The 27,275-nt window shown below is 33.8% G+C and overlaps 1 protein-coding gene across 2 annotated transcripts in view; it reads left to right on the top strand.

Annotated features, from left to right (window-relative positions):
• Nucleotides 1–27,275, top strand: part of LOC132705194 (uncharacterized) — a 361,276-nt gene that overhangs the window by 129,932 nt on the left and 204,069 nt on the right. The gene's annotated exons all lie outside the window — the stretch shown is intronic.

Genomic DNA, 27,275 nt, shown 5'->3' with positions numbered 1-27,275 from the left:
TCTTCTAGGCACTGTAATGGAAATGGAAAAAATAAGTAATAATACTAAATGCTTTTTACAAAACTTCTGGATTCTTCCTGCGTCGGTTTTTGCTTAGTCGAAATTGCCAATTGCCAATCATCCCGTTGGCTTGTTCAGAGCTTGACTGAAACTGGCTCGTATTTTATTCTGTACCTGATTATATATTTCCCAAAAAAAGTAGAGACCTGAGTCGCGATTAAGATTGTTAGGTTGTTTATAGATTTCTATAAACTCTCGGATTTTTCGTTGGTAGAAGAACTGATTACATGCAAGAATTTTAGTTTTATCAAATAAAATTTTATGGCCTGTTTCATGAGTGTGTTCCGCAACAGCTGATGAGTTTATTTGTCTTAGTCGCAAGGCTCTTTCGTGTTCTTTGAGCCTAGTTGATATTTTTCTCGTCCGGTCTCTCCAATGTATTTTTTGCCGTATATGAATGGAATGCCTGGTGTCTCAAATGGAATTTTGTCTTTGACGTACCGCAGATGTTGAGAGATTTTTGGACAAGTGGTAAATCTGGTTTTGACGTTATACTTCTTTAGAACTTTTGATATATGGTCAGTGATGTTTTGAATGTAAGGAAGGACCACAGTGGCAAGTGTAGAATTGCTTTCGGCCTCATTGCTATTGGAAGGTTTTTGATGAAACGTTTAATATCTTTAATGTGGAAATTATTAGAGAGAAGAGCAGAGGTAAGGTGTTTTAATTCTGTTTTCAGTGACTCGGGCTGAGATAGTTTTACAGCTCTGTAAACAAGAGAGTTGATAACCGATGGTTTTTGAGCCGGATGGTGATGTGACCATGCATTAAGGTATCGGTCTGTGTGCGTAGGTTTTCTGTAAACACAATGACCCAATGTTAGGTCTGATTTTCTATTGATAAGAATATCTAAGAATGGCATGTTATTATTAGCTTCCAACTCAATGGTAAAACGTATGTTAGGGTGTATCGAGTTTAAATGTCTAAGAAAATCTACTAGGGTTTTTTGACCATGAGGCCAAATAACAAATGTATCATCGACGTAGCGTTTCCATAATTTTGTTTTTAGATGAAAGGTGTCGAAAGCTTTCTTCTCAAAGGTTTCCATATATACGAGGTCTGTCAATTATATTCCCGGAAAAGTGCCCGGACGGTCCGGAATATACATAAATTCTTAAAATTAAGTTATAATCCTTCGCAGTAGTCTCCCTCTAGCTCGATGCACCGGCGCCACCGTTGGATCCACCATTGGAAGCACCCCCTGAAGCCCCCTTAAGATAGGTCCCTCAGCACCCGTGTCGTGACACGTTGCACCTCCTCGACGCCGTCGTATCGGTTGCCCTTGAGGTAGGACTTCAATTGTGGAAAGAGATGAAAGTCGCAGGGGGCCAGGTCCGGGCTGTAGGGGGGGTGCGGAAGCGTTGGAATGCCGTTTTTGGTCAAAAAATCGCGAACTGCGAATGAGGAGTGGGCTGGAGCGTTGTCGTGATGTAGCACCCATCCACGTTCGGCCAATTCCGGTCGTGCACGAAACACACGGGCCTTCAGACGTTTCAAAACTTCAATGTAGAACTTCCCATTGACTGTCTGACCTGCTGGAACGTATTCGTGGTGTACAACTCTATTAATATCGAAGAATGCGATGAGCAAAGATTTCACTTTTGATTTCGACATTCTGCTTTTGTGGGGCGCTTCCCCCCTTTTCCACCCACTGCATGCTCTGTCGTTTGGTCTCAGGGTCATACTGGAACACCCAAGACTCGTCTCCGGTAATAACATTTGACATCCAGTCTTCTCCTTCCTCCTCAATTCGAGAAATCATGTCTTCACAGATGGATAAACGAAGCTCTTTCTGCTCAACTGTGAGCACTTTGGGAACCATTTTCGCGCACAACTTGCACATCCCTAAATCCTCGTGTAGCATCTGTCGAATGGTTTCCTTGTTGATACCCAACTCGTCTTCCAACATTCTGAGGCTTACCCGACGGTCTCCGAGCACACGCACGCGCAGGCGATCGACGTTTTGTGCCGTTCGAGAGGTGGAGGGAGCTCCCTCACGTGAATCGTCCTCCATCGACTCCCTGCCTTCCCTGAACCGCTTAGCCCACTCGTAGACAGCTGTTTTTTTCAGGCAATCATCCTTGTACACGTCGGTTAACTGTTTCATAATTTCCGCGGAACTTACACCACGTTTGACCAAAAATTTGATCACTACTCTTTGTTCAGTTTTTTTAGCACACATTTTCGCGACAAGGGGTGCAAACACGCCGATGATCAAAGTACTGTAACACACGAACTGAACAACCGATCGAGACGAAACTTGCACAGACTGACGCAGAAATGAATCCTCTTTCGAATGACACAACGCGAACGCCGTAACATAACGAGAGTCGCAGTGTTGCCACTTTTCCGGGAATCTAATTGACAGACCTCGTATATATATATATATATATATATATATATATATATATATATATATATATATATATATATATATATATATATATATATATATATATATATATATATATATATATATATATATATTCGCGATGACTGGTGATAGTGGAGAACCCATAGCTGTTCCCGACGTTTGTTCAAAATTTTGACCGTTATAAGAAAAATATGTTTAAGCATTTTTCAATTAAGGTGAGAAAGTTTAGTTCCAGATTCTCGGATTTTAATATATCTGAAATGATATCGAGAGTTTCAGGAATAGGAACTTTGGTAAAGAGGGATTCTACGTCGAAACTAACTAGAATATCTTGTTTATCTAATGTAATGCTTGTTCAATGAAGTGAAAGGAATTAATTACGAAACTGTCAGTTTTCCCTGGTTTTAATAAGGAAGCTAGATATTCTACTGGAGAACTAATGATGCTGACAATAGGTCGAAGGGGTAATCCTGGTTTGTGAATCTTTGGAAGTCAGATTTGTTCACGGAGTCTGGTAGAGAAGAAGCCTTAATAACAGATTTAAGGTTGCGATCCATAGATGGTGTAGGATCTTTTTTAAGTTGACGATATGATCCGTCTGTAAGAATATCTTGAATCTTTTCCTGATATTCATTTGTGTCCATGACTACCGTAGCATTTCCTTTATCTGCTTTTAGGATCACGATGTCTGGATTGGATTTTAGAGATTTTAGAGCGATGCGTTCAGGCTTTGCAATATTGGATTTAGGAGGTTTTGATTTTTTAAGGATTTTTGCAGTTTCAAATCGCATTTCATTAGCTGTTTGAGATGGCATTTTGTTTAGAATCGCGTCGACATTTGAAATGATTTCCTCTTTTGGGATAATACGTGGCGCAAGGACGAAGTTCGACCCTTTGAAAGAACTAATGTTTCAGTTTCCGAAAGTTGGTGCGATGATACATTTGTTACAGTGTTTGGTGGTTTCGAAGAGTTTGATGGTTTTCCTAGTGTTGACTTTAGTTTTTCAAATTTCTGAATGTGATTTTGGGTAGTAAATAAATGAAGAATTAAAGCTTTGTCATGAATCATGTTTGAAAGGGTATCGAACTCGGATGTGGACAAAATAGAAGAAACTTCAAGGTGTAGAGACAGAAGAGCCTTATTGATTTGGTCTATTTCTTTACGGGTATGATGAATTCTTTCTCGAAGTAAAGCGAAACTAGATTTTCGAAGAATTTTATAAGCGGATGAGGTTGTAATGTGATGGGATATTTTAAGAAAATTGGGGATAACGTTATGGTTTTTACAACGTAACGAAAATGTCAATGTACAGAGCAACAGGATGATTGGCGAAACGTCAGCAATTTCGACTAAGCAAAAACCGATGCAGGAGGAATCCAGAAGTTTTGTCAAAAGTATTACAGTAGCCTGTGGAAGTTTCTTTGAAAAATTAATAATACTAAATATTTGAAAAAGTTAAGATTTCGAATCGGAGTAATGTCAGTTACGGGGTATTCTAAAAATTAATTATTTCTAATATCATTTGGAATCTTAAATAAAAAATTGACGTTATATATGGTAAATTTGGGATAAAAAAACTTTTTCTGAGCATTTTATTTATATTTTAAGTAAAGATGAAGACATTGTGATGCGGTTTGTGAACTCTTATTTGACTATCCAATGACATAAAAAAACTCATACCGTTGCATTTATTCCTTTTTCAGAGAATATTATTTTTGCGATTATGTCAGAAAACGTCACCTGGTAGCAAGTTAATCAATCACTACCGGGTAAATCATCATAGCACGATTGACAGCTTAGAAAAACCCATTTTTAGCAACTCGGAGTTTATTAAATTTCGGAAATGCGGATATTTATTTAAGAATATATTCTAACACCCCCACGACTTTCCGACTTTCCTTGCAGAGATAGATCAAATAAATCAAATATAAATATATCAGTTTGTCTCAGATTTAAAAGAACTAAAATAACTATTTTTAAATAACTAACACTTAACTATGTTTATGGATATAATTTTTTCTAGAAACTGAGTTGGTTTTCTCTTAACTGATTTACTTTTTTTTTTTCAAATTTCTACTACTTTCCGTTAATAAAAAATCCCTTTTATGTTCTTTTATGTTTGAGAAGTTTCCATATCAGAAATATTTCGTAGCATAATTTCGTTTCGAGTCAATTTAAGACTGGCAGAATCGATCCCGCTTACTTTACTTTAAAGTTTTTGGTAAATTGCTGCGATTATATTTTGAACGGACTCATTTTATGTGCTTTATAAAAACGCTCGATCTAACGCTCTATTGCGTGATGGAGTAAGCCTCAGTGTTCGTGTTCCAGCGTAATTAATTTTTATTGAAAAAGGAGCAAATAAAACAAGAAACACATGTACCTTAACGTCAATATCTGAAAATAAAGCATTGCAAAACAAAATTAACTATTCGCCAGAGTTTTATTATATCGCAGCTGCGGTTGGCAAGTTAAGTACTTGTCTCTGCTGTTGTGAAACTAAATTAAACTAAAACAACTTATTCCTTATTTTACCTGTAGGCATGGATTGTTATTTTGATGCGAATATCATGTACGTAACACCGTAGATAAAACGTTGCTTTTGAAATCGATTTTCAATCACTAACTGCTGCCCAAGTGCTAATTGAAACAATTAGACATAAACTTGATCGTGATTTTATTTAAAAGAAACTAAGTGAATTTTCACCATATTAAGGTAAGCTCTCGCTATAGCGCGTGTATATAGATGTGATATTCTATACCTGCATATAAACAAAATAAAAAATTATAATTAAATAAAAATCTTTAAATTGCTTTTTGTTCGTAACCAGTTATTATTTTTGTAATTATTTTGGTGGCTGGATTTGTTCGATTCCTGTTTTGTATCTTTAACACTACGCAATATAGTACACATATATTAGCGACTATAAATCTAAAAATTATAGATATAGTTGTTGTAAGGAAGTAGCCCAAATTAACTGTCATATTGTCACGGGTCATTATGTACAGAAATAAAGGAAAACACCTTCCTTGCTCTCATTTTAGACTGTTTGTGTAATAGTATTCTTGTGCTTTTATAATATTTAACAATACTCCAGAGAATGTTCGGTTGCTGTAATGCGCAGTATATGCATATATATGGAACAAGGATTAAGCGCCATTTAAAGAATGAAAGACCCAATTCCATTTGTGTTCAATAAAATTTAATTTTTACACATTCCCAAAGATTCAACTTTACTTCCAATACCAATAATGTTTAAACAGCTTTTTCTACTCCCGTCTGTAAAATGCACACACCGATCTAACGTGCGGGGGCGCCACTTTACCACGTCAGTTTGGTTTCCCACGGACACTTGGGATATTTCCGGGACGCATGGATTTGGGAGCAATCGGATGTTTTCGGAGATTTTACAGCACGGTTTGAATTTTGACGTTTGTCAATTCTGATGGTCATGTCAGTGAATGTCTTAATGTTGTTATACAAAAATGTACCCAAAAACTAATGCACAGAAACATGTTATGCAATATATATACATATACAATATACAATACAATATACATGTTATGCAATATATATGCAAATATTTGTAAATACTACTTGCTATAAACTACAATTAAAATCTAGTGGACTAGTCAGTAAGTAAGGTGGCATTTGTAATTTAAATTTCCCACAGAGATTTTACATACCGTTCGCATGAACTTTAGTGGTTTTTACAGTTTTTATATCTTGCCAAAACGAATTGTACGATATTCACATATCCATGTCTCATCAGTACAAACAAAACAAAATTACACATCCAATTAGAGTTTTTTTTTAAATAAACTGCTTAATTATCATTTGTAAAAGGTAACTAAGAAACGTAACGCTTTAAAATTGTGTTTATTTCGTTTTTTATATGACATTTCCAATTATACATCTCTCTCTGTCTAGCATACACAGCTAAATAGAGACTACAATAGCAGAACCCATCAGAACGATAAACAAATCGGTTTGATCGCAACTAGTAAATATTTTGTTTGAATAGTATTAGTAATAATTAATATAATAATTTAGTAATTCGATAATTTGTTATTAATTTTAATTCGTTAAATTGTGATTTTTTCGTGGCGCTCGTAGAAAAAGTATAGTATGCAATACGTTTGGTAAGCCCTTTATCTCACTCGTTTATTAAGCACTCGCTACTCTGCGCTCCGCTCGTGCCAAATAAACTCATGGGTCAAACGCCGTTGACTGCACGTGTTGGATAATATACTATTTTGTATTTGTATTTGCTGGAGCTTCTTTTCTCTCTGCAGTCTTATATATATTATGAGAGTTTCAATAATTTTGCAAATAATACGTTTTACAAAATGTAGATTAAGAGTATACTATGCAACAAGTGCTGTAAACCGCATTCGACTCGGCACAAGCGGAGCTAGTGCTTAATAAGTGAGATAGAGTTTACCAAACGTGTTGCATACTATACTTTTTCTACGATCGTAACGAAAAAACACAATTTAACAAAATATTCAAACAAAATATTTACTAGTTGCCATTAAACCTATTCGTTTATGATTTTAAGAGGTTTAAATTTTTAAGAACTTATAAGCAATAAAAAGCAGGTCCTAACCTTCAATTTTGGTTTGTTTGTACTGGTGATTGATGTTGGCAAGATATTAATGTAAAAACTGTAAAAACCTCTAAAGTTCATGCGAAAGATATGTAAAATTTCTGTGGAAAACTTAAATTATAAATGTCGGGTTACTTATCGACTAGTCCACTAGATTTTAATTGTAGCTTCTAGCAAGTAGTACTTAAATTGTCTGTGCGGTACACGGCATTTGACTCACGAGTTTATTTGACAAGAGCGGAGCGAGTGTTTAATAAACGAGTGACTTAAAAAGTTTAGGGAACGTGTTGCATACTATACTTTTTTTACGACCGTTAGTTTTTGGGTACATTTTCGCCAAAAAACACGAATACATTCACTGACATAACCGTCAGAATTGACAAACTGGTAAATTCAAACGTCCGATTGCTCCCAAACCCGGGCGATAATATCCCGGAAATGTCCGATGTGGCTCGGATCCGTGGGAAATGAAACTGTCGTGGTAAAGTGACGCTTCCGGCATGCGAGATTGGTGTGTAATTAGGTATTTAAAAGACGAGAGTAGAAAAACATTTTTATTATCTCCTTTCTTTGGAGGCAGACAAAAAAAACAATTAATAAGGAATCAATGAAGATTCCTGAAACGACATTTACCTCTAGTTTATGGGATATTTACTAATATATTGTTCACCAATATTTACACCCATTTATACAGGTTGACGACAGCAGCCATGTTTAACGCCCGAAGAAATCTTATAAACGAGCGATTTAAAACAAAATATATTCTTTTCTTTTCGTCGCATTAAATTCCCGAGTGGCGCGTATCCCTGTGGATCGAAGTTCGGCGTCGATGGACGAGGACAAGAGTGCCAATGAAGGGTCCTTTATTCCAGTTGATCCGGAAGGGCCGAGTCAATAGTTCCGTTATCGAAACTTTCATCAGTCGGGAAATAAATGAAATTCTTACAATCACAAAGAACTGACAGCTCCATCTTTTCATTCGACGGGTATTTCTTTCGGGCAGTCTTTTCTTGCTTCAGTTATCCCGAAGTGTTTATCGTAACGTATATCGGACAGCGCGGTCGGTTACTACGGGAAGTTGATTTTGTTTGGTTTCGATGCAACGAATACCGAGTGTTCGCTTCGACGTTAATGAAAATCCCTCTCCCTGTAAGGGAACCATCTCCAGTTTCCTTGAAAATGCCACAAGGATCCTTTCTTGCCTTGTTGCGGATCCAATTATTAATGTTTTAAAAGAGGTAGGCATATTCACGGCATTGTTACTAATTTTAAAATTTAAAAATGCTAAATAGAGGAATTTGTAATTTATAGATAGAACTAGAACAATGGAGTTTAGAATAATATTATATAATAATAATAATAATAATAATAATAATAATAATAATATTTATTGCTAAAAAATCCTTTTACATAAAAAATATGTTTATAGTAAAGGACCTACTTATAGGGGGCAAATACTGCAGGTACATAGGCTGGCCCTAACATAACTTACAACTACAACTACTAACTATAACTTACAAGTACTTAATATTGGTTGTGAGTTGCACATCACCAATTATACTGAAATATATTTTACTTTTTGCAATTTTACAAATTGAAAAAAAGTTTTAGATATTTTCAATTTTATTTTTACATTTTATTTATTACATTGTAACATTTCTAATGTTTTCTTTAACTTCTTTTTAAGTACTTTTTTGTCAACAAGATTTTTCAGTTCATTAGATTTTTCATTAAAATAATTTTTCTACTCCCGTCTGTAAAGTACCTAATTACCCACCGATCTACCGTGCGGGAAGCGTCACTTTACCACGTCAGTTTCGTTTCCCACGAATCCGAACCACTTCGGACATTTCCGGGATTTTACCGCACGGATTTGGAAGCAATCGGATGTTTTCGGAGATATTTCCCACATTTTGAATTTTGACTTTTGGCAATTCTGACAGTCATGTCAGTGAATGTAGTCGTGTTGTTTTGCGAAAATGTACCCAAAAACTAACGGTCGTAGAAAAAGTATAGTATGCAACACGTTCGGTAAACTTTTTAACTCGTTTATGAAACACGCTCCGCTGACATCCGCTCGTGTCAAATAAACTCTTGAGTCAAATGCCGTTTACCGCACTTGTTGCATAATATACTATTACTGCATAATACACATAGCTTCTTTGTCCAATAGCCAATACTTTTATTACGAGTGTTCATTTGATTTTGTATATATTCATTTTTTAATTCACTATATTGATACACTATTGCAATCACCACAAAAGCTTGTTTGATACTCAGTGGTCTATCTGCATCTTGTTCCTTTATTCCAATAATTTTAAGAAAACGCTTCTGAAGCCGATCCAATGGGTCAAACGAAGAACTATAGAGACCTCCACAGCCTATAACTGCATACACAGCGACACTATGGAAAATACCATAATAAATTTGTAATAACTGCTTTCTTGTTAGTACTTACTTGAGTCTATAAAAAACATATACTAAGTATTTGTTTTTTTTTACTGTGTTAGCCAGGTGAACATCCCATTTTATATTATAGTCGTAACTTATTCCTATATATTTACCACCGGTAGCTCTTTTCAGGCTCACACCATTAATCTTGATTTCAATATCGTATGGAACAGAGTCTCTATAGTTTCCAAAAGAGACGAAAACAGACTTGTCTGTGTTGAGTACCTGTTTATTTTGATAGAGCCAGAAGCATATAATATCCAGAGTTGATGAAGTTCGGGCCATGATTTTGCTTTCATTGATACTGCAATATCATCAGCACATGTCATTACGGTATCTTCCAATACCAACGAATCATTTATATATCAGATGAACAATATTGGTCCAAGTATTGAGCCCTGAGGCACTCCAACATTGGTTTTAACTTGCTGACTTTTAGTACCATTTACCCTTACAACTTGGCGTCTATCTTTCAGATAACTTGCTATCAAGGACAAACTGACAACCCTTATTCCCATATTCTGCAATTTGGACACTAGTATAACGTGATCAACTGTATCAAAAGCTTCTGTGTAGTCTAAAAAGTCACAACTGTTGGTAGGCTAAGACTTAAGTTTTCATATATGAATTTGCTAAGTAAAGTTATAGCATCATCTGTGCCTTTCTTCTTGAGGAAACCAAATTGCCTTAAACTTAATATGTTATGTTTATTAAGGAAGTTGAACAATCTGACAAAAATAATTTTTTCAAAAATCTTAGCGAGACTTGAAATTAATGCAATCGGACGATAGTTGTTCACCCAATTTCTCTGACCTTGCTTATAAACTGGACAAATTACAGCTGTCTTGAATTGATATGGACAAGTACCTTGCGCCATGGCATTATTTATTATGTGAGTCAATATTGGGGTTATGAACGAAGCAGCTAACTTAATCATGTAGTTATTTTATAACATATAATATGAAAATATTTCAGTATATACTTTGAAATAAACAAAATTTCTTTTAATTATAATTATTCCACTTATCCGGTAACTCGCGTTGCCTGTGGCCACTTTAGGGTAAATGTAACTAACCAGCTACTTATGTTAAATGTATAATAGAAAATACACGAAAAATACATTATAACAAACAACGATACGAAAATCCACTAAGTGATTAATTTATAATAAACCTATCGAAATATATTCCTTGGAAACCAAAAATATCCGGAATCACTACAAACATTAATGAATGCATCAGTTATTTCCTCCCGATTCTTCTATAGTGTTTTTCAGTAGACTTCACCTTTCGGTGCACAAAATTGATTTGGTTTTAAAATTATATCAATTATGTTATTTCAATCATTAAATCAAATTTCAATATCATCATCCATCAATACTGGACATTCAAACCAAGATTGTGCTTTGTACCAAAGTACAATGGTTATTGGTCAATATAAATTAACCAAAAGCGCCTTTCGTCATAATTCGTCATAACTTAGAATTTTATGTAATATATTAATCTATGGTAGGAATATATTCGTTCTTTAAATCTATTTAAAAGGACACTCAACGTGAATAACCCTGCATAGAATTTGGATACGTTTGGTTAATTTGCGTTCATATCGTAGTTGGCACCCCTTGCGAAATAATCCCCTTAATATCCAAAACATACGATTCCTTGTTTCTAGGTAAATTCAATTAGGACCAAATTGGCGTATTATGTGTTGGGTTGCCCTTTGATGTGGATTATCCCCTCTTCGTTATTAAGGAATAACTACCGACGCGCATAATACGTCAAAAGGTTAATTAGTTAATTACCTCAAAGTGAAAGAGAGACGCAGGAAAAACGAACCATTAATTATTACGTTTGGTTAAAAAAGCGCTACGTTAACCTAAAAAAAAACGTATTTTTCGCATCTTCGGACACGCATGTTAAATTTCGAGACCGGAATATTTTGTATTACTACCCACTTCACAAATAAATCGATCGGTTTCCTCCTACCTCTTTTCCCGTGACGACCAGAAAAAAATATGGTTTCCATTAGGTTCTTTTTTTTTTATTTAAGTGAATATGCAGAATAATAGTTCTCTACAAGTGTGAAGTTCACTAGAAAGGATTCACCATGCCACCACGACAGGCTGCCGTGATCAGCCTTGCCAAGTAGCGGTCTAAACATTACAAACAAACTGTAATGCCGCGTCACCTGCTAAGTAACTTTCTTTAAGTATTGTACGCTCTAAAGAACACGGTATATATTTTTTTACTTTCGTTTTATTATTTTTTTGTTAACCGATAAATATAGGATATAGCATATTATGCAACAAGTGCGGTAAAGGGTATTTGACTCACCAGTTAATTTGGCACGAGCGGAGCGCAGCGGAACGAGTGTTTAATAAACGAGTGACTTAAAAAGTTTACCAATCGTGTTAGATATTATACTTTTTATACGACCGTTACTTTTTTGGGTACATTTTTGCATAACAACACGAACACATTCACTGACATGAACGTCAAAATTCAAGCAGTGTTGTAATATCTCCGAAAACATCCGATTGCTCCCAAACCCGTGCGGTCACATCCCGGAAATGTCCGAAGTGGTTCAAATCCGTAGGACAAAAAACTCACGCGGTAGAGTGATGCTTTCCGCATGCTAGATCGATGTTCAAAGGGGTATTTTACAGAGGGGAGTAGCAAAACAGTTTTAATTTCTATTCACACGGTACGGGAGTGTGCAACCATTTATACGCCTGCGTACTTCACTCGACTATATAGTTTTTAGTTTCCGGAATAAATATTTTTTGGTTGAAAAAAAGGTATGCTTGTCCAATATCGATTAAATTAACTATTTATGAAAAAAAAAACGAATCATTGATTTATTCTTATTAAATTATTGTAAATAAAACTTTTTTTTTATTCTGCTTAAGTGAGTTTATGGTTTAAAAAAAAACATTTTTCTACTCCCGTCTGTAAAATACCAAATTCCACTCTGATCTAGTGTGCGGAAAGTGTCACTTTACCACGTCAGTTTCGTTCCCCACGGATCGGAGCCACTTCGGACATTTCCTGGATATTAACGCACGGGTTTAGGAACAATTGGATGTTTTCGTCATGTCAGTGAATGTATTCGCGTTGTTTTGCGAAAATGAAGCCAAAAACTAACGGTCGTAGAAAAAGTATAGTATGTAACACGTTCGGTAAACTTTTTAAGTTACTATTTTTTAACATTCGCTCTGCTTGTGTCAAATAATCTCGTGAGTCAAATGCCCTTTACCGCACTTGTTGCATAATATGCTATTTCCTATATCTGTCAGTTAACAAAATAAAATTATAAAACGAAAGTAAAAAAATATATATCGTGTTCTAAAGATCACGCAATACTTAAAAAAAAATACTTAGCAGGTGACGCGGCATTACGGTTTGTTTGTATTGTTTAGACCTCTACTAGGCAAGGCTCATCACGGCACGTAGCATAATATACCATTTCAGCAGCGTCCTTTCTCGCTTTTCTCCATAGTACGCGCCTCTAGGAAAAAGTATACGCATTTGTAATGTTATTTTTTCGTGTTTCATCTTAATCCTAAAAACTTCCCAAATTTTTCGCGATATACATGAAGTAAATAAAATTTCGTAAAATTTTATCTTTTTACGATATTACAGATATAACAGCCGCGAATAAAAAAAAATATGTGGTCGCATAAAAACATAGCTTACTTTTCAAAATGCAGTATATTGAAAATATAAAAATTTTATTATTAATTACCGGCAAACGATTTTCGAGTGATATTTCTTGGGTACGCAGAATAAGGAGTTTTAGTATTTGTAATATTTTTATCTTATCCAAAGTGACATTTATTTTAAGCAAACTTTAATTGTTCATATCGCTTTAATTAAGGTAGATGCAGTAATAACAAATAACCAGCAAAATAATTATAATATTAATATTATATATAATATTAATTAAATAATTAATATTAATATAATACATAATATTTTCAACACCCTTTATTTCGAAAACGAAGCGACATTCCACATTTTCGTCACAAAGTTAGGTGCGGATTCTCCTGATTCCTACTGCGAGAGAGGTTACTAAACACCTAGAGCGTTACAACAAAGTTTTTTTTTGAGTTATTGGTCGCTTTCATTTTCATTTGTCACTTTTACTTTAGTGAAAATGATTCCTCCAATTGCTCGCATCCTAAACTATTAATTTACCTCAATCAATCTAAACCAGCATACCACGTTCAGTAAGCGTTTCAACCTTTCAACACGCGCTAATAAAAATTAATCTTCCGACAAAATTGCAACGGGTGCAGGCTTGTGTTACCCATTTAGACCACCCTTCGATCCGATAAGATGACGATCCATTTAATATCACGTGACCGAAGCGCGACGGGACATTCCTTTCGGCCAGGTGGTTTACCGAACGTTTACGTACGGAACAGACAGATGTCTTCGAAGGACGCCTCGGCGTGGAAACATATGGCTTTGCCAGGCGTCACGCATACACAATGCTCCTAATTGTCTGGCGTTGCAGAACACGTAAATGTTGACTTTAACGTTATTTGCGTAGTCCAATCGAATGCGATACTGTTGGAATCGCGGGCGGATATGCATTTCCACGTGTACGATGATACGATTTTGACGAGTTTGATTCATTTGAGATGCGGTTGGTTAAATAAACCGTTCGACATCCGACAAAGGCAAACCAAATTGTGGACTCTCCAAAGCTACACAATAGTGGCTGGAAATCTAAAAACTATATTTGGACGAGGATTTTGGTGTACGGAGGGTGGTTTACTGGCAATTTTTCCCTGCATGATCAAATAAAGATCAAATAAAGGAGTGTTTTCCTGGATGTCTCATTTTATGGGCAAAGTATTTCGTGTTTTGCTCATTCATTGTTTTGAGTATTCCCAAATTGCTTATTCATTCGAAAGAGTTCGTCTCTGTTTCTGATTCTTTCCGCCCAGCAGATCTTCAACAACCGGCGATGCACCCACATTTCCTATGACTGTTTACTTTTAGCGAGGCTTCTGTCAATGTCCAAGCCTCCATACTATAGAGAGAACAGCCTCTTGTCATCTTCATTCGATTTGGAATTTTAGATCGTGACTGAACAAAACTTTGCTCATTTCGATTAATGTTCTCCCTGGCCCTATTATATATCCGAATTAGTTTTTTTTTTGTTATATAGTGTGGTAAATCAGATATCCAGTTTTTTTTTGAAAATTTCAATAAAACTTTTTGTAAAATAAAAAAAAATATTAATACCTTTAATTTTTTTTGGAGTTAAACTTCATCATGGATTCTTTCGACATAAAACTGAAGTTATGAATCTGAAGTTATGAAAATAAATGTTTTTGGCTATGATTTGCTCGAAATCAAGAGGGAAACCAATTATTTATCTCAGAAATAGGGGTTTCAAGTTCATACCTGCATTTTTAAGGTAGATTTCGGTACAATAAGAGGCGAAAAAGCAAATTTTGAATGAAATCTAATCGAAATCGGCAACTATTTGATCCGGAAAGGTTGGTTTTACGTCCGTGTATGCAGGTTTATTAAAGTTACAACAAAATCCGAAGATGCCGATTTTGACCAGTACTTAAACGATATTGACATAAAACGATAATTGTTTGTTTGGATCAAAAAAATTTGTGAAAACAGATGTAAATCTGGCTTTACTAGTTCAAATGAGCAAGAACTATTCAAAAAATAATTATCGTAAAGACAAAACCAAAAATGAGTTTTATTTTGCGTGTAGTTAACTATTAAATTACAATAAAATCATCTTTGATGTCTACTAGGAAGGATATTCTGACCCTATCAATTTAAATGAAATAATTCGAAAAGATTGTTGCCTGTATTATTTCATTTTCTAAAGAATCCCGGCATAAATATAAAAAAAAATTCCAAAAATTTTCATTCATTCATTAAACATTTTACTAAGAGAGGAAGTATTAAAATAGAACAAATTTTATTTTTATTATAAATTTGTTAGAAAAACTTTTACATCGAAAATATCGAAGTCAATTAACAATTTGCCTGCGCATTAAAGATTATTGAAGATTTGATTTGAATTAAATGATATTCAATCTGTGGATGTCATAGTGTCTTTATAATTCTTATTTTTAATAGCCTTAAATAGTCAAAAAGTTACGGAAATTAGTGGTCTAAATTTAACAACAATCGTCAGTGGACACAGTCACTGGCACTGTCAAGTTGAAGCTTTGAGGCTACCAAGGGCAGCATTTATTTTATTTGTTTGTATTTCCACAGTAACTTTTTCAATGGCATTTTTATATGTTTTTTATACCCTGCATATTGATGCAGAAAAAATATATCTGAAACTCCACATCAGTTGTTGTTGGTTAGCAAAATCGAATCACGAAATTGCTAAGTTATTTTGCCTCAATTCTAAAATTAAATGCAAAGCGGTATCCGCACACTCACACCCAGAAAATGGCGCTGACTTCATTTCAGAGTTCATTATAAAGTTCTTGCCGACGTCGAAATAAAGCCTACATAACACCCGACGTTACAACACAAACAAATCAGGAAATACAGAACTCTCTCAAGTGATGGCAAATGAACAAAACGAATACTTTTATTATTCTCGGCTCTTTTGTGCCACTCCTTGTAATAAAAGACTGGCAATATGAATAAATTTTCTTTGCGAATGTTGTATTATGTAGTTCATCGATATCCTATATCACATGATTTTGTTTGCCGTTGTTGTTAATGTTATAGAGAAAGTAAACATAACATAAAAAAATATCGTTTCAACTGAGCAAAGTTTTTGGGAAAAATGTTCAGTAAAGCTATAACTTTTGCAATGATGAACATGGTTTTCAGCTGATCGCGTTATCAGCAGTCAATCCTTCAGAAACTGTTAGCCCCACAATTATGAAATTTGGTTGAAGGATGCTTTTAAATAGGTTTAATCCATTGATAATGTACTGAACTTTTATTTTATAAATAGATTTTTAAGAGTCTTTCAAGTAAACCCAAATTCAACTCCGACATTAACATTTAATAAAATAAGAAAATTTTGTTTCCTTGTTTCAAACGGATTCTACGCCACGCTAAGCTACATCCTCGATTGGCTCTGTTTACACCCCAAGTTTCATTAAATGAGGAAACTGGCAAATTCTAATACAGTATTTCATAAGGCGTTTTTAAAGTGACACTTTGCGCACGCCTAATCAGTGCATAATTTGCTATTTTAAAGTTAGGTAGTGCAAAAAAACCGTTTTATACAAGTCTAAAAATAGAAATAGAATCCCTGAGCTGTATACAAAATGCCTTGATTTTATCCTTTGTCGGCAACATTATAGCTGAAATGATTAATCAAAAAAAATAAGTCGCATTTAAGATTTTGCGTCTGTGTAGAAGTTCATTCTTTGAAAATTCTTAAAAAAAATATCGTAAATTATATTCATGTTCTTAAAAAATGCAAATTTGAAGTACCCAACTGCTCTGGCATAATGAACAATTTGTATGCCACTCCTCTTAATTGCACAATACAATTTTTGCGTTTTCAAGGAATATTAAACTGTCCCGAACCTTTATTTAACGAAAACCGTACTGAACAGAGTTGGAGGACTATTTCCTTATGACGGAGCTAGGATGTATTTAATTAAATTTTTAACTGAATGCGGTCTACTACAAAGCATCGTATATTTAAAAGCCAAAGGGTTTTTCCCTTGGAATTTATTTTCGTACTTAATTTTAGTCAGCAATTTTGTATCAGAAAAATTAAAAAAGCTTCGAAAATTCATCCAAATTTTCTCTTCAACGTCTGTCGTGCACGTGTTATTAAAATAAGTATCCAGTTAATTAAACGGTTAATTTAAACTGAAAAATTGTGGCAATCCGGATACTTACCTTGAGCCTAGATAGGCAGAAAATGCGGTGGTTTTTACAGACCTCAAGACTTTCACTTGTAATACGCTGGGGTGTGAACCAGGCGATTGATATCTTAATTTGTTGGTACTCCCTATATCTTCATTCCTTCTAAGAGCTGTTGTTTTTGTCTATCATTGTTGTTCGGTTAGTTACCCTTGCTCCAGACATGCTTTTATCTTTTTAACAGGTTCATTTCATATGGATTTTTAATATTGTATCGGTCAACGGGCTACACACAAAGGCTCGTTCTTGAAGGAAGCTTTTGTCATTTGAAAACGCAGTTTCTGATGGAAAAAAAGTGTAGATGTAAAAACAAACACACGAAAGTAAAATACAAACATTATATTCTTCTTGTTACGCTTTTATCTTTCTTTTCTTCAAACAATAGAACAAAGTTTGTCATCTAAATGTACATTTTTTAAGTTCTGATGAAAATAAATAACAATAATAAACACATGACTTAAAAAGTTCACCAACCGTGTTGCATACTATACTTTTTCTACGATCGTTAGTTTTTGGGTACATTTTTGCAAAACAACACGAATACATTCACTGACATGGCCGTCAGAATTGGCAAACGTCAAAATTCAAGCCGAAAACATCCGATTGCTCCCAAACTCGTGCGGTAATATCCCGAAAATGTCTGAAGTGGCTCGGATCTGTGGGACACGAAACTCACGTGGTAAAGTGACGCTTTCCGCACGCTAAATCTGCGTATAATCAGGTATTTTACAGAAGGGAGTAGAAAAAATATATCACGCAGGCCTTATTGGCAATCAAAATATAAATTAACTGAACTTAGTTTATTATAGTTAGTTATTTAGTGGCTTATTTTTTCGGTTAACATTAAAACATATTTTTTAAATTTAGAAAATGTATTGCAGTATATTACGTAACGATAACAGCAATAAATTCTGGTTGCCCCTCAGATTTTGAAGTGGACTACAATTTTTATTTGTATTTTCGAAGTAAATTTAATTCGGGCAGAGTAACTGGTTCGATTTGTTTTGCAATACAGATGAATAATTAAACCTTCAAAAAAGAGTACATTCAGGCGGTCTTGTTTGCGTACTACTGCATGCTTACTTTATTATGTTCCAGTCTATATGGCACAAAAGAGGCGGACAATAAAACAAAATAAACGGGGCAAAAAAAAGGCTTTCCCCGCGGTACAATACAGCCTCATTATTAATTGATCTTGCAGGAAAAGAGAGAAGTTAAGCGCAACTTCCAGTTTAAGCGGAAATAAAAAATGAACGTATTTTTCTTTGCGTCGTGCGATACGCCTACAACAAACGTCGTCCGTAGATAAGAACGGCGGAGCGGCAATGTTGCAGAAAAATTAATTGTTTCAAATGAAATATAATATAAATTTTCTCTTGGTACAACAAAGCGCCCTTCTTGTAAAGGAAGAAAGACGTGTCCTCGCTCGCCGGTCACGGGGTAGAGGTCGATGATAGATTGTTGACGCAGGGTATACAATGGCCTGATGAACCTCATTCATCTTACATTTCTATGTTTTGCGGCACAAGTGTTGGGGCAGAACCCGCACGCGTTTTGTAAAACTCTTTCACCTTTTTTGTTTCCTACAATCACCTGTAGCTTTATGCAATTTATATTGTCGAATAAACATGTTATATCGAGAAGCTTGGAGTTATAGCAGTTCAATACATTCGCATATTATTTTCTCATTCAAAACGAAAGCTTTTATTCCTGGTTTGACGAAATGTATGCGCGGTGATAGAGTGTGTCTGTCGGATATCTAAGTTTCTTTTTGACAAAATGGAAGTTTCATTTATCAAATTTGCAAGGCTCTATTAACTTTTTTCACACTTGAAGATTCTAAAAATTTCAGAATTATGTCCACCCGTATTATTCAGTTAGCATATAAACATATGGTTAAAATATATTTAATTAACGGATGTTTCTATTTACATCTCATTTTCAGTTTTATTTAATTTTATTAAATATAAATTAATTAAATATAAAAATATTATTTCAAACAGTTTAATCACGACCGGAGCGCAATAGAGCGAGTATTTAAAAAAAAATTATAAATTGATTGTTTATATAAAAATATAATTTCTTTGTAAAAACAATCTATTTATGAAAGTGTTCTCTCTATGAGGACGATCCATATACAAAGACGGTCCATATACGAAGGCGGTTCGTATACAGAGGCGATCTATATATGGAGGAGGTCTGTATATGGAGGCGGTCTGTATAAGGAGACGGTCTGTATAAGGAAGCGGTCTGTATATGGAGGCGGTCTGCATATGGAGGCGGTCTGTATATGGAGGCAGTCTGTATAAGGAAGCGGTCTGTATATGGAGGCGGTCTGCATATGGAGGCGGTCTGTATATGGAGGCGGTCTGTATATGGAGCCGGTCTGTATATGGAGGCATATGTATATTATATAATATATGTAATATAATAATATAAATATATAAATAATAATATAAATATCTTTATATATATATATATATATATATATATATATATATATATATATATATATATATATATATATATATATATATATATATATATATATATATATATATATATATATATATATAAATATCTTACGAAAAAGGAAATCTTTTTACTTACATTTTTAATACAAAATAATTTTTGCCATATTTCATTTTATTTATTTATTTTTTATATAATTAAATATAAATTAATAATATATAAAAATAATAAACTCAAAAATATGTATTTAAAACTTCATTAGTACCAAAAAATTTTTATTTCAATTTTAATTTTCTTTTACCAAAACAATTTAATTATATATAAAAATATTATATTCAACAGTTTAGTCACGAGCGGAGCGAGTGTCTAAAAAAACATACCAAACATCTTACGAATAAGGAAATCTTTTTACTTATATTTTTAATACATCACTACACGGACTTAACTGATAGAAACGTCATCTTACTTTTCCTCGTATCATGTGTATAAATTAAAATGGTTTTCTTCAAAACAGTAATTTTCAGTAATAAAGCTAGTGCCTCGTCACTCCTTATCACTGTCATATTTTGGACTTTATTACTACTTAATAATCTGTCTTCTCAGAAATTTAAATTGAAGAAGAATTAGTATTATCAATTATACTAGGAATTAATTGAGATGAATATGAATAACAACCGGTGACGTTTTTAAACAAATTTCTAGTAAGTGCAGGGATATCTGGTATGCCATTTTCGGTCAGGATGGAACATGTTATTAATGTAGGATTGAGTGGTTTCTTTTTGTCCAATATGAAATTTAAGCTAAATATTTAAAAAATGTCTTTATAAGCATCTCTGAAATTTTCTTAGATCATGTATTGCACGGTAAATATCTGAATTGTGGTAATACCTACAAAAGGCGTTCGATGCAGTGTCACACTCAAAGTTATCTGATATATTTGCAAAGTATGGGGATTTGTTTAGAAATTATCTAACCGAGGGGTCAAAATAAGAAGCTTTGTCAAAATGGTTATCCTACAGGGAACTCTGCTAGGACCACTATTATTTAATCTATACATAAAATTATGAAATTTAGACGTGAGAGGCTCGTTTCCTATGCGGACGATACAGTAGTCGTTTTTGGTGATTTTTCTTGGAAAGACGTGGATACGAAAATGGAAAATGGTCTAAAAATATTAAATTTTACAATATTATAAAATACTTGCCAGTGATGGTTGCTAAAAACCTTGAATGGGATAACCGCATCCTATATTTAACAAAAAATAAAAGAAATTTGAAACATATCGTAAGGTAATATTGTAATAAGCATAATAAAGTTAAAAACACAGTATTCCTCTATGTTGCAATTTCTATATTACAGAATATATTAATGAAGAAGTAATTGCTTCCATAGATTCACAAACATGTCAGGCAATGTTTGGTATAGCCCCGAATAAAAATACGTACACCAAGCAACATTTTTTTCACCGTAATTTTAAAACTCCAAAACCCCTTAAAATTAGTGTGTTATTAGAAAGAGATGTAGTTTACCGGTTACCGATTGCATGTTGGATTGTAAAAAGAAAATTATAATTTTATCAGATCGGAGTCGTGGTCATATGACCGCCATTAGAAACCATTACAACGTCAAATAAAAATGTCGGAGAAATGTATTAATATAATTTGATGCTAATATATGCTATTACTGTCACTAGAACGTTAAAGTAACCCGACCGGTTTTGACAAATTGCACAATCCCCGACTCCGTTTTCATTTGTTTTTTTTTTTAATCAAAGTTAAAGTGATCACATCGATTTTATTTCCTTTTGATACATAAGTACAAAGCAGGTTTTCTTGTTTTGTCAAACATTGTCCGATGTGAACAAAACGAAACCATAAGTTTGGGCAAAACAAAATGCAATTCAAGTGGGTTAATTGTTTGGTTGCGGATTATTTCGGCATACTCAATATAGAGTCTAGACAACATAATTTTTTTTGGCAAAAGAAAATTTTATTTTTAATTCGTTGGTCGAAACTTTACTTTGAGTTTAGGTACATTTATCTATTAATTACTTAATAATACTAGAAGGGGTAATTAAATGTATATAAATATATATAAAGTTAAGGTTAAACGAAATTTGTTTTTAATAAAAGAAGTTTTTTTCGAAGCTTTTAGTTATTTACTGAAAATTATCTTTTTTTTTACTTGTGGTTTATGAAATGAGCTATTCAATTGTGCGTTCAGTTTCCGGCAAAATATAATCACGATTACTTTTTATTTTAAATTTAAATCAAATTTTGTTAGTTTATGCCACCATGTCCGATTTTTCAAAATATTGACGAATATAACTTTAAAATATATTTAATTTTCTAGTCTTTATTGGAAAAGTTATGCTCTCTTAGTTGCTATATTTACTAATTATCAGCGATTTCTTTTAATCTCTTCCTTCATTTAATCTACACAAGTTTTTCAGGTATTGGTTTTCGGTTTCTTCGAATATAGTAAATTGCGATCGAAAGGTGACTGTGTTTTTCGGTGCGCTAATAACTTAATTTCGCTGAGGAAAAAAAATGGAATAACAAGCGCGGCTTTAAGCATCGAACGCACGGTTGTAATGGCATTTCTCTCCCGCCCTATACATTTTACGAAGTATACGTGAGTCGGAACAAAAAATATATAATCTCAGAATTACTTTGTGCCATGTGGAACATGCAACGCTGAATGTAGCGCTTTTGAAAGCTATTTATAACATAAAAAGAAGTTATTAGAGACTTTTGCTCATATTTCGTTTAATCCGCCTAGACCATTAAGCTCGCGAAAGTTACTGGGCGCCCTGGATAACATAAAGAGTTTTCTTTTCGTGTCGTGAGTTAAATTATCCACTTTATTGCTTTTTTTGATATGTTTCGTCGTGTTACGCGTCACGATATTATGGCTTTTCGATTTCCATGCAGTCTGATGCATCATAAATTAAACTGTAACAGAGCTAAAAGTTATTTAATTTCCGGGTTTTTATTTCCGCTGTCTAATTCCGAACCAATCATAGCAAATCAGAAATTTAGACTGTGATTCATGGTCGTGGTAAGAAGCAAAGACGTCACATCCGAATAAACAATCATTGTGCAAACAACACTCAATTAATAGTATATTATGTAACGAGTTTTATAAACGACACTTTAGGCAGGAGTTTGTCTAGGCACGAGCCGAGGGCAGCCATGAGAGTGGCTGAAGAAGTTTGTGATCCATGCTTTGCCTTTTATTTATATAGTGAATGTATTCGTGCCGTTTTGCTATTTTTTTTACGCAAAAATGATGATGAATAGTATGCAGCATGTTGACAAACTTCATTTATTCATTAACCGCGATCTCCGCGACATATACGGGCAACTTTTATCGGCAGAATTGTGCAGCTCCGTCACGGTCGGCAAGGTCAGAACTATAATTTTCCAAATATCTTAAGTCCGTATCTGTTACGTTGGATTTTAGATTATTGTGTTTGCTTATGCTAAGACTAGAGCCAGATGTTTATGACTCGCATTATCATTCTAAAATTTACTTTTTTCATGTGCGGACGTGTACTATTGATATTTGAAGATCCAAGACATTTTTTTTATTGTTGAATATTTAGAAAAATTTGTTCAGCCAAATGTCTGAACATTGAGTTCGCTCGGCGACATAGAGCAGCTGAAATTTCTAAAGTTTGAGACTGATCGAATGTTTTCGGTAGATGTTCGACATTTCGACGTTTGTTATTTCTGACACGTGATTCAGTGAATTTATTCCTTCTGCTTTGCAAAGAAGTACGCAAAGTCTAAGTGTCTTTGACAAAGTTCTCTTTTTATTACAACCAACATTAGCACGTTTCGGATTCTCGTAAAAAAATTTCATCTATAATATATTCAGTCGCACAATTTTTGACTCAATTTGGTAAATAATTTCATATTTTTTAAATGAGCTAACCTTGGACTAGTTACCAAACGTAATAGCGCCTTGTTATGAAAACGAAGTCATTTGGGCGTAGCGAGGGTTGTTTAATCGATACGCCACTTAAATGATCCAAAATTGCATCGTCTTTGTATTCCACCGCTCTATCATCGTTGATCTGAATAGACATAATTATTTTAACCGATACTTGTTTGTCGAAATCGATATTTTAATTTTGCTCGCGCTGATAAGTTGCTCATGCAAAATTTACCACGTTATGGTTCCCAATCTGCACATAACTGATTAGTTTAGATAAGTTTACTTATTGTCAGCTACTAGTTCCAAAAGTCTGGTTTTCAAGACACGCAGTTTCAAATGCCAGTAGGTACTTTGATTTTTTTTTCTCAATTAGCATTAGTAAATACAGGGTTTCTAAATATCTCCGTTATTATTTGTTTCAGAAAAAACATACAATACATAAATACAAAAGTTATAGATGAGACTAAAAGAAAAAAAATAAAATGTACATAATTCATAAATTTTGTAGGAAATCAAACTTTATATTATGGCATTCATAGATAGTCCCTTTTATATGGTCTATATTGAGTGTTTTCGGATTTATAGCCATTTTTTCGTCAAAAATGCAGTGTTTAATAGCCTGTATTTTGTATGCTGTTTTTTTTTGTTTTAGTAATTTATCCTATACATAACTTTATACTTAACTTGAAGTTAGTTCGAATCGTTTATACACGGTGAGTCAAAATGAAAAATAATTATTTTCTTGATCAAATCTAATGGAACACCCTGTGTATTATTTAAATTTTATTAGACATTCCTTATACCCAAACTTAGTATTTTTGACGTATATGAACAAAACACTGAAATTTTTCAAACCGTGCGAAAATATCACAAAGGATTGAGAACAAAATAAATATTACCTGAACGTGAAAAGTCTACAGAGACGAATTAAGTATCATTCTTTCAGATAACATCATTCGTTACAGGTTAATACAAAATGTAATGCGGAAATAATTTATAAAATGCGAGTTTAAATAAAAACAATAAATGCGGAAACATTCCGTACAGACCCTACATTGGATAATTGAGTATAAAAAGGAGTATCTATTAATGCAATAATATACAGGGTGGTTCGTTAAAAAATATATAGGTATGGTATGGTCTTACGTATACCTTTTGTATTTAACATTATAGGTCATCCGTATTCAAATAGAGTTGATTAACGCGATTTGTTCAATAAACTCAATGCACTTTTGTGGTTTCAATGTGGTCAGTGTTTAAATATTTTCTTAAGCTGTTTGGCAGTTCTATTTTGGCATGTAGGTGTTCGTTAACTGGATATTCACAAATTTGTCTTCGGCTTTCTCGCAGTATATATTGCTCTGATGTCAGATTCTTAGTCTTGTAATTATGGTACTTTTTTGGACCATTATTTCGGTTGTTTTCTTGCAGTCACTTTCAACTCAGATTGCCAGAGTTCTATTATGTTTCCTCATTTCCCAATTAAATCCTTAACATCTGATAGCGATTTTTTGACGTATTCGTCCAGTCACTATTTTTGCTTCTCCATGCTCTAATTCACTTCAATTCACTAGATATTTCTGAAAATTTTCGGGCTAGCCAAATGGCGTACAACTAAGCGGAGTGGATGCTTGCCAATGAGTGCAGGCTCCTTGAATAAAACGTTTAGTTGCATAGATAAATAAATATATAAGAAAAATTAAATGATTTATTATTATTATATATTCGTGAAAAGTTTCAGTGTCGTATATTGTAAAATTAAAATATCAGTGTTTGTCCACCCTAGTCTAGAAAGTACTTTCCAAGTATGAGCTTTTATTGTTAATAAGAAGATTATCCTCATTATAGTTTTGTATTCTCGATTTAGTCCCATATATAAACAATCATATTATCAATCAATGTGGTATTTAAATGATGAACTTGCTCAAATAAAAAAATTGAGAGCGAACATTTGAGTGAGTGAGGGAGAAACTTCATTTCTGAATTTGACCTACCATATGATTTTCTCGATGTTGACATTGCATTGTAGGTTTCAGATGAGAGTTATCAGGAAAATGAAGAGAATTTGAAGTAAATGAAAGTTGTAAATGACGTAACAGAACGTCGTTGAACAGTTTCAATACTTGTTGCAAGTTGTCAAAGAACATCGAGGACTATTTCCTGACTGTAATAAAAGTCTATTTGCATAACTACATCTAAAAAATGTGTATTTTTCTATTAATACTGCATTAAGGTTTGAAATTTCACATGGTGGAACAGAATGCATTTTCTATTAATGCATTTATTGATATTTCTTGAATAAATAGCTTTTTTTCCTGAAATAGATAATAAATTATCTAAAAATTTACTAATTCAATAAATAAATTGAAAATATTTATTAAAAACAATGCAAATATCTTCAAAATGGTTCGAGTAATGGATAAACCACACGAGACCTTTTTTTTGTAGAGCATTAAATCTCCTATAAGAATAATTGAAAACATTTCACGATAATTGTTTTTCAGTCAATAACAAAAATTCAGAACAAAAAGTTATTTTTCTTTAAATTCTTCAATCTTTGATCTTGAATATCTTTGAAATGGTTCGATTTATCGAAAAAATATAAGAGACGGTTTTTGTAGAGCGTTCAATTTCCTATAGATGTCATTAATAAAATTGGCCTAATGAACTATTGCTGACATGATTATTTATATATGAGACTAAATCGAAAATGCAAAACTCTAATGAGAATAATCTTCCCATTAATATTAAGAGCTCATACGTGCTAAGTACTTTCTAAAGATGTCAGATACAAAAAAAAATGTTTTTTTGAACCACCCTAGTAAATATGTTATGCTATGTTATTTACTGTTTGGTTTCTGCCCGTCGATCGACAGTAGAGAAATTGACGTCTGTACTCACAGACAGCTCCGTAAAAACCACACCAGGCCAATCAATCATGTCCACGTGTATCACTAACAAAATATCGAAACGAAAAACGCGACGACATAGGTATTGACATTTCCGCGATTCATTTAACGTTAAACTGAATCTATAGATCCCTCTTACCCTCGGCTACCGCTGTCGTGTATCCTTTTTGTAATACTAAATATTTCGCTAAAGCACAATTTTTCAAACCGAATGGAAGCTGCGTCAGTTCTCGGCCGCTCGAAGCGTCCGTTTGTAGTCCCCTTGAAAAAAAAAGAGAAACGAGGGGATAAAACAGGTTTAAACGGAACCCAATTTTACGTCGTTCCTTTTTCGGGTCGGGGCTTTTATTTCCTTTTCTAATTATATTTACATTTCGGTGGACTTTTATTGGAAAGAATCGCGAAATCCAAACAATTACAGGAACAGTATCGTCTCTCGGATATTAAGTTAACTCTTTACGAACGAGGGAAAATCGTTCCAGTCCATTCCGATAGGAATTTATCGGGCGGTTGTTATCGAAGGGAGGAGAGACCTTAAACAAAGGCAAATCTTATGACCTGTTT

The sequence above is a fragment of the Cylas formicarius genome, unplaced genomic scaffold, assembly GCF_029955315.1.
Source record: "Cylas formicarius isolate icCylForm1 unplaced genomic scaffold, icCylForm1.1 PGA_scaffold_7__23_contigs__length_41026272, whole genome shotgun sequence".
Classification (NCBI taxonomy): Eukaryota; Metazoa; Arthropoda; class Insecta; order Coleoptera; family Brentidae; genus Cylas; species Cylas formicarius.
This window is presented reverse-complemented; position numbering and strand designations above follow the sequence as displayed.